Source organism: Pituophis catenifer, unplaced genomic scaffold (genome assembly GCF_029215685.1).
Source record: "Pituophis catenifer annectens isolate HBS135680 unplaced genomic scaffold, rPitCat1.0.hap2 SCAF_3, whole genome shotgun sequence".
In the NCBI taxonomy this organism is placed as follows: domain Eukaryota; kingdom Metazoa; phylum Chordata; class Lepidosauria; order Squamata; family Colubridae; genus Pituophis; species Pituophis catenifer.
Window position 1 is genome coordinate 85,618,385 of NW_027256883.1, and position 9,200 is coordinate 85,627,584.

Consider the following 9,200-nt stretch of genomic DNA (forward strand, 5'->3'; position numbering starts at 1 on the left):
CTTAGTCATCAAATCAATGATTAAAAATGGCATAGCACGTTTATCACTTAATGGGGCTCTGTTCAGCAAGTTTCTTTCCCTCCCCCTCCTTTCCTCTCTGTTAAATCTTATCTCAGGGCCATCTATGGTCCATGTCTCTTAATTAGAGACCTGTGTCAACAAAATTTAAGAAGAAATCAAAATCAAGGAGTTGTCAGTTTGCCTGAAACAAAGGATAGTAGGCAAAGCAAAACTGGGGAATTACAATAAACAGCATTTGCTCTGCTGGAGGGTCAAGAGAAACATTCTGAAAAGTCTTTAAATGTTTATTAAAAAGAAGAAAAAGGATCCTTGCAATATTTCTAATGAATGCTAATTAAGGAAATGTTATGAGTCTTTATATTAAAAAAAATAATTATCATGTTATGACTTGCTTCTGCTCTATCCCCCCTCCCAATTTTTAATTTTCTCTAGGGTGCATTTTTAAATGATTATGGGAATTTGCACCATTATATAGGACCATAAACCATGAGTCCAGAGATTCCCAGCAAATCTCCTACTCCTTTCACTTGCTATGATGGTGAAAAATAACTGAGACTAGCGAGTGAATTTTTGTAGTTTTCTAACAAGGACAGCTAAAACTTGGGTCCCATTTGGGTTACATACTTATGTGGGTGGAGACACTTAATTATATGGCTGTATAAAGTTTCCACTCAAGAAATTAGAAAATCTTTGACAATATGAGTCTGCATAATGTTTACCAAAAGGAAGCAAATCCTTGTGAAATGTTCTCCCATCATAAAGGTATCTATGCAAACTGTCGAGACACCAACTGGGGAAGTGCTCATTTCCTCAGTCCTCTGCACCTAAATTGTTGCTTAGGGACCTGAAAAATGCTACTGATCTTTCATTTTTCACTTTGTTTCACAAATATAGCAAAGTGGGCTTAATCATCAGGCAATGTAAGGCACTTATTTCAAACAGCAGAGTTTAGCTATCATAAAAGGGAAACAATGAGTAGGTGACAGACCTCTAAAAATCAGCATATGTTTTACATGAAAAGGGGGAAAGCAGTCATTAGGCAACACTTCTAACTCATATACGCTAAGCCACTTTATCTTTTTTTTTTTTGCATTATTTTCTCCACTGTTCTATCACTATCATGCTGTTTGTTATTTCATCTTTCTTTTGTTAAAATGTCATCTTTTTCCTTTTCCAGTTTTGATTTCTCTTCTTGTTTACCCTTACAAAATCAGAAAAGGCAAAATAATAAACCTGAAAATGATTGAAGGGAGGGAGGGAGGAAGAAAGGGAAGGAGGGTTGTTTTTATTATTTATTAAATTTATATGCTGCCCATGTCACAAATAATTATATTTTCTTAGAAGCTAAACAAATCTCAAAAACTTTTAATAAACAATATAACAACAAATAAATAGCATTGAATTGTTGGATGTAATAAGAGCCATGGTGGCGCAGTGGTTAGAATGCAGTACTGCAGGCTACTTCTGCTGACTGCTGGCTGCCTGCAATTTGGCAATTCTAATCTCACCAGGCTCAAGGTTGACTCAGCCTTTCATCCTTCAGAGATGGGTAAAATGAGGACCCAGACTGTTGGGGGCAATATGCTGACTCTGTAAACTGCTTAGAGAGGGCTGGAAAGCACTGTGAAGTGGTAGATATGTCTAAGCACTATTGCTATTGTATAATACTGTAATTTTACTAAGATTTTGAAAAATAAAATAGGAGAGATGCAACATATTGTCTGTATTGGATTAATTTTTCAGTTTTGTATGTCTTTGAAGATTGAATAAAACAAATATACTTTTCCTGAAAGGAAGATTTTTTTTTTAAAAAATGGCAAAACTACAACCTGAAACATTGTTTGAACTGGGATAGTTTTCCTTTTTTTTTTCTTAGCGCCATTCATTCTGCAAACCTACTCAGATTAAGCTATTATTTTCAAATATTTTGAAACAGTATATTTAGATGTTATAACTATTTAGAAAAAAGAAAATGGTAGTATATGATACTAAGATACTGCAGAAAGGATATTCTTACAGTATATTCCATTCCCCATAGGTGTTTTCTTTGGTACACAGCTTAATGCATGGACCATCTATTATACAGCATATGGCTTCTATTTTCAAGTCTCTGATGCTTTTAGGAATTTGTACCTTGACTTCATTTACTGATGTTTAGCTGCAATATGAACTGATTGACAAGCGAAAGGCCAACCAGTTCACACCCTTCAGCCCATTCCCCACAAGTTATTTCCTGAATCAACTCAGCTATTTAATCTAAAACATTCATCCTTTAACCCATCAAAAGGGTTGGTGTTTGGGAGGAAGACATTTTCTCTAAGCTTGCCCTATTCTACATACTTACTTTCTCATAAAATGGAGATTAAAGTAGAAAAAATACTAATACTTAAGGTGTTTCTATGTGTGGGGAAAGTATTGAGGGTTTTTTAAATTATCTGACATAGATAACCTGTTGAAGTATTCAGTTTTATCAGATGACAAGCAGTATTTTTTCCTTAATGGAGATATTCTTTTATTCTTTTTCTGTTAGCTCCTTTTCCAATGCAATTTCTGTAGACTCTAACTGTGGTTGATTTATTAATCTATAGAGTGTGTGTGTGTATATATACATACACTACGCACACACACACACACACACATATATATATATACATACACACACACAATATACAAGGAGAGAGAGAGAGATTCTATATCAGTAGGTTTCAATTTTTTCCCCACCACTTTTACTCTCCCTCACACACACCACATACAAAAGGTGCTGTGTATATGTTGTTATAAATGTTACAGAATAGGACCACACATTACAGAATATTGATTTGGACACTTTCTCCAGTGCATTCTGGCCCTAGGTTTTCCACTACAAACTGTGGTTGCTCTGTTATATGGAGTCCTTAGACTGACTTAAGACCATGGTAGAGATTATGTAATGTAGAATCATGGTGTAAGGTACTTTTTTTAACAAAGAAGCTAGACCTATACAGTCCTTTGAATTTGAAACAAAATTTGAATTTGAAACAAAAGGGTAATTCAGAGTATAACAGGTGTGCAAAATAGCACTGGTCTACAGCTCCTTAAACTAAATTCAGAGTGTTACACAACCTATTAATGACCAGACTTAAAAGTTAAAAGGGCCAATCACTTCTGAAATTTCATATATATGAAGACTGGCTATAGTATCCAGCAAGCAGACAAAAAAAAAATTCAATTCAGCACCTGGTTAATCTGTTTAAAGTGTTCATCTAATTGAAAAATTGAACTGAAAAAAAAAAAATAAGGGGGAATTCCAATTCAGTCTATGACCTGTATGGAAAGATTAAATAGCTTTTTCTGAAAAGCGGGTGTGTCCAACACGTATACTAAAAGATTTGCAACAGAGTATGATAGAACAGTGATGGCAGGGGGAAATGTAAAAAGGGGTACAAATGGTATATAATGGCAAACTGAGGTAGGATAGGTAAGTTCCAGTTTCTTGATTTTAAGACATATTTTCAGAATGGAATTCAGAGTAATTCTATTATACATGATTACAGAGTTTGAAATATTGATCAAGGAGGTCTGTTTGTAAATTAAATAACATAATATTTGCATTTTCAGTAATCACTCAATCTGAGGGAGATAATGCATTGCATCCTAAGAATTTTTGTTTGCATGTGTGTTTTTGTTAAAGATGAGACAAAAACTAACTGGGGATGGAGGAAGGGCACATCATTTTGAAAATGGTTTCCTTTTAAGCTACATCACTTCCAGACATTTAATTCGCTAATTAGGCCAAGACCTAGCAAAACAATAGTTGTACAATACATTAAGGATATCAGTTAATCAAGACTCCCTAGCTAGCAATCAAGGGTAGTACTACGCCATAATCATAGTGGTGATCTCCAGAAGAAACCTCAAATTCAATCTAAATTATACATCTTTCAGCTGACAGGCTTTCACTTGAGCTATACTATATTTTGTTTGTGGCATATTATAAACTTGAGAATTTCAAACTGTTTTTTCTGGAATAAAGAGGGGCAAAGAAGAACAAGGAAAAAGAGCAAAGATGGAAACAGGAACCATAGAAATTCTGCTTCTTTTACTTAAAATAAAACCCACTTCACAGGATTTTGATTTTCTCACTTTCAAGACACATCATTTGCACAAATCTTCTTGAAAACATGTGAACTGGCATTTTCAAACAAAAGCAAAAGCTTCCATGAAAGATTAAATTTTGCAAGTGATAATAGGCAAAATTAAAGTTGTACTATATAATCAACAAGCAATGAATCCAGTCAAATATATTTAAAAAGAAGTTCCATTTTTTTTGAGAAGGGACTTACTGCCCAGATAGTCTTCTCAAGTACATGCTATACTGAAAATTTGTTCCTTTAAACACAATGATACTTTCTTCCAAGTAAAAACACATTGTATCATACTTACCAGGAACTGTCTTCCAATGAATTTAGAAGATACTTCTAAACAAACATGTTTAAAATTTAGGTTACTGGCTGATCATTAATGACAAAGCAGCTTCATCAGATCATTTAATCTTGTTATAAATATGTCACATGGAAGCAACACCTACTAACTCTAACAAATGTACCTCTGGTTGCTGTATTACAAATATGAATGTCAATCATTTACTCAAGAGACCTTGCAAAAAAAGATAAAAAGAACTTAGGGTGTTAGAACAAAGTTCCATTTTATGTTGCAAATTTCAGCAAAGACTTCAACAACTTCTGCTTTTCTTATGAAAGATGGTTTTCTAAGTATAACTACACTTACATAGTATGTTTAGTTAGTCAGCAACAATGACAGGAAAATAAAAAGACACATTAGAAAATATGTTTTATTTGCAGTTTTCTAGGACAACTTGACACTAATTTTTTTTTCCTTACCATCTATTTATATTATAACATATGTTTGAAGGGATATAGAAAGCAGACAAGACTATAAATATTATCTCAAACAGAACTTAAGCAATGTTAGATCACTTGAGCAAGATTTTAAGAATATTCAGTTAGAAGTTTTTCTCAGTTGCAGAGCAGCTGCATGTGATAGATTTCCTCAACAGTTAGTTTACTAATAAATTTCCTGAATTACTCAATCAGATGGTTTAACAACTTACCAGACACCAAAGCAAAGAAGGGGAAAAGGAGTCAGTGTAGGCTGCAAAAATCTGGATGACCATTAGAGGGCAACAAAGAGATACAGAAAAGTCTTTGGAGTTGTTTGCCATAAGTATTATTTCAGGATAGAGAATAGCCCTGGGATATATAACTCATAAAATAAAATCATACAAATGACAATTGGAGTATTTATTCCATAATTTGGAAATACTCAGTAATAAACAGATCCTTTAATAGAAAGCCTTATTCTCCTCCCAAATTTCTAGTTTCTGTTTTCTCTTCTCATATCTAAACCAAAGCTGCTACTTTTAATAGCCTCATTTCCATGCCTCCATGTGGTTGTTTCTCAGAAAGTCTGGCATTGGCCCAACTTTTGTCTTAAGAGTTAAGCAATTGCTGGGTTAATTTATTATGGCAAAATCTGTCTGCTTTGTGTCTTTTTTGTAATTAAATGAATGCTGAACAACAGATTGAGACAATTGCTGTAGTTATTACAATGTTAACAACCAATACTTCCAATTTATATCTTATTTTATTTAGCAATTGAATACTTCCAATTATGACTTTTCAAATTTGTTGAAAAACTTGCCCATCTTTGGTAAAATATCCTCCTTACCCATGTTAAACCTGGGTGGTATTAACACAGTTTATGTTACTATTTTGGAAAATCTGTGGGTAAAGCAATAAATTGATTTTGAGGCCTGTAGATGGAAGATAACCAATCAGCATTCAAGATAGTATTTAATTGGCTGAATTATTATTATTTTGCTAGATTGATAGATAAGATAGTCAGAGATACAGACAATACATACACTTGGGCCTACCACTGGTTATTCATCTTTAATGTGGCAGTTTTTGATACGACAAATCTCTCAGTAGATCTCTATCTGAGAGAAGCTTGACAATTTAAGTGATTTCCTCTATTATAAATATGCCAGGCAACCAATATCTTCTGAGATGAGTTTGATCATTTGCATCAACCACCCACATAATAAGAAACATAACATTCATATTAAAAATAAGAGAACATTACAATCTTAAAGCTCTACTGGACAAATGAGAATTTTTCAGTTGTCTTAAATTGTTGAATCTAAACAAATGTTAATTGCACACACCTTACTGATTAGATTTTACCAATTGAAAAAAAAAGAATTTGTTCATTTCCAGAATCTGCTATAATAGCAACATTTTCACTAAAGTGTGTTGATGCAGTCACTAAGCTTCACTAAAATAAACCCAGTTATGTTCCTAACAAGTAGCCAGCTTTTGCTACATGTTAATACAGAGGAGTGGGGAAATGGTTATCATGCTCTTAATAAACGACTGAGAAAAACAAGAGAAGCAATAAGTGGAGTTTCAGGAGACAGACTAAAAGGTGGGAGTCTGAATACCTTCATCCATTTCTGTCCTCACAGGAAACCATTACAGAAAAGAAAGCATCCCACTAAGGTGGAAAAATCTGAATAACGGTGGCAGCTTGAGTGTCTGCTATGGCAACAGCTTCTTCTAAGTATCATGAAATGTGGAATTTAATTGCATTACACACACTGACGTTCCCTAATTGTCATCTTCCAAAGGATCAGCCTAATTAGTGCATTTCAACTACCCTTCTAATGTTTGCAGACAAGATGGCCAGCTTAGCAGATACTAGTTGAGGAGTAGAAAAACGCAATGAAATGGTTGCCCCAGTTCTCAGCAGTTGCTTGAGAGCCATTTTGCAAGACATGCGAGTGAGAGGAAAAAAAACCACAGCCTACACCCACCATTTTCATTTATTTACCTTGATTTTTCATTAATTTAAATGGCAGGGAAGGTATCTTTTTTTCCTGCCATAAAAGTAAAACTATTGAGTCGTAATACCACACTAATGACAATCTTATCCATTCTATCATGAACAAGGATTTTCCTCTTTAATAACAGAAGTAATTTCATCCATGTGGGATTGCACATGCTGAGATTTTAAACACTGGGTTTAAAGCCAATACAATATTCTCCAATGCAATTATTATTTAAGTGGGGTCTGTTGATGAACAGATTTCCTAAAATGCTGTCCTACAGATCCTGAGTGATTACTCTCTCAAGATGCCAGTCTTTGTTCCAATAATTCTGATATGAGCCTGTCTAAGGATGGAACGACTAGTCTCATCTCTCTTCCACACCCTGCTCTCCTACGCATGCGCCACGAGAAGACAAAGGAATAGGTAATTACAGAAGACTTTCATTCATTTCCCCTGCAGTACTGCAAAAGAGAAGCCAAACTGGAGGGTTTTCTCACCTATGTACATGATGTGGCAAAAATTCTGTGCAAGCAGGCACACCACTGACGGCTCCTTTAAAAGCATCCCTTAATTAAACAGGCCGGGTTTAACATTTTCAGGGTTACAATTTAAATACACATCCTAAAAAGGCAGTCCGCAAGGGTGGAGAAGGAAGGAAAACGCCAGGATTTAGGATTTGCAAGATACACAGATTTTCTGGGGGGGGTGGGGGGAAGGTGGAGGAAGGGTCTTTCCTATGAATATTCATGGAGCGGGGAGCATCTGTGCAGTAATTCTGATCTTAATAAAGATGGATCGCCGATTTTTAAAAGCTCGTCTTGCAGCTTTTGTATTAACCGGGGTGGGGGATTAAAACTGTGGCAGCGTCTTTTTTTTTTTCCCCCTTCAAGTCACATCCGTGAGTACTAACAAAACCATAAGCTCTTTTCTTTAGGGCCGTCAAAGCAAAGCAAAGAAAAAAGAAAACCAAATCAACACATGCCCGAATGGTTCAAATTGGCAGATGTCCATTCACAAAGGAAGTATTATTACCTCCCTCCTCCCCACGCCGCCCCGTCAGTTCTTCGGTAAAGAATCTGCACGGTTACTTTTTAACGTTTGGTCACCGGGCACTCCCAAAAATGTTCGGAGTTTTCTACAAAGCGTTCCACAGGTAATACTGTGAAAAGCCTCTTCGGAAGCTCAAGCTCCGAGAATCCTTCGCAGCGTTCTCTCTATAAGCGCTCCCTGCCTTCCCTCCCCCGCCCCCATTTCTATCCCCCCCCACCCAAATCTTCTGCAGGGTCTTAGCAGGGATGACTGTCACCCCACCCCACCCCACCCCACCCCTCCCGCGCGCGTTCTTCGAATCGAGCCTTTCTCCTGCAAGGCGAGTGAATGGCTTTCTAAAAAGCTTCCTTGAAAAGCCCTCCGCCCCGATCTTCCCACGCATGTTCTCCATCAGGGCGACCATCCCGCGGATGTTTCGTGCATAGCAGAGATTTCATTTCTTTTACATCTTCCTCTCGTATCGCCAAAAAAAAAAAAAAAAAAAAAACCCACCCCACCGCGATCGTTCTCTTTCCTAGTAGTAAAAGCCGCCGTCCAGGCATGTACACTCCATAAGGCGACTCCCAAAAATGGATCCATTCCTTCCCCTATACCGTAGGGTTTCTTCCCCCCCCCCTCCACAGGCAAATTCTTCAATCTCATGCACACACGCGAACACACACACCCTTCATACATGTAATACCTGCCCGAAATCGTTTCGAGACAAGCGTGCAAAGCCGACCGCCTGGAGGAAAGAATCAAAATCAATTGGCCAGGCGCGGAAAATCAACCTCTCAGATGGCGACGAAGAGGCGCGGCAAGCCTTACCTTCTTTTCCTCGGCTCCTCTGTCCCCTTTTGTGCGGATTGGGTGGGTGGGGTGGGGGGGTCACAAAGAGAGAGAGAGAGAGAGAGGCCCGGCTAAACCCCGCGCCCACTGACTGAGACGCCGGAGATCTCCCTCGCTCGGTTGCTGGGAGTGGAGTGGCTGGAGCTGGCTGATTGGAGCAACGCCGGCGCCGCCGCTACTGCCTCTGCATTTCGCTCTCCCGCCCGCTTCTCTCTGTGACAGTCTGTGTGGGCAGTTCAAAAGCCACACATGCACGCGCGCGCACACCACTCTCTCTCACTCACTCACTCACTTCCCCCCCACCACCCCCGGTTTACTGAGGGTTTTTTCTCCCCTTCCTCTTTTTTTTTTTAATTATTCTCCCCCCCCCCGCTCCACGCAAGCTCTTGCGCTTCAAGAGAGGCTCGCTCGG

At 37.7% G+C, this 9,200-nt stretch overlaps 1 protein-coding gene across 1 annotated transcript in view; it reads right to left on the reverse strand.

The window, feature by feature from the left end:
* Positions 1-8,938, reverse strand: part of BASP1 (brain abundant membrane attached signal protein 1) — a 73,456-nt gene extending 64,518 nt beyond the window's left edge. Inside the window, exon 1 of the mRNA XM_070942582.1 lies at positions 8,768-8,938. The gene's annotated coding sequence lies outside the window, so the exon portion shown is untranslated. The remainder of the gene's footprint in view (positions 1-8,767) is intronic.
* Between the last annotated feature and the right edge of the window lie 262 nt (positions 8,939-9,200).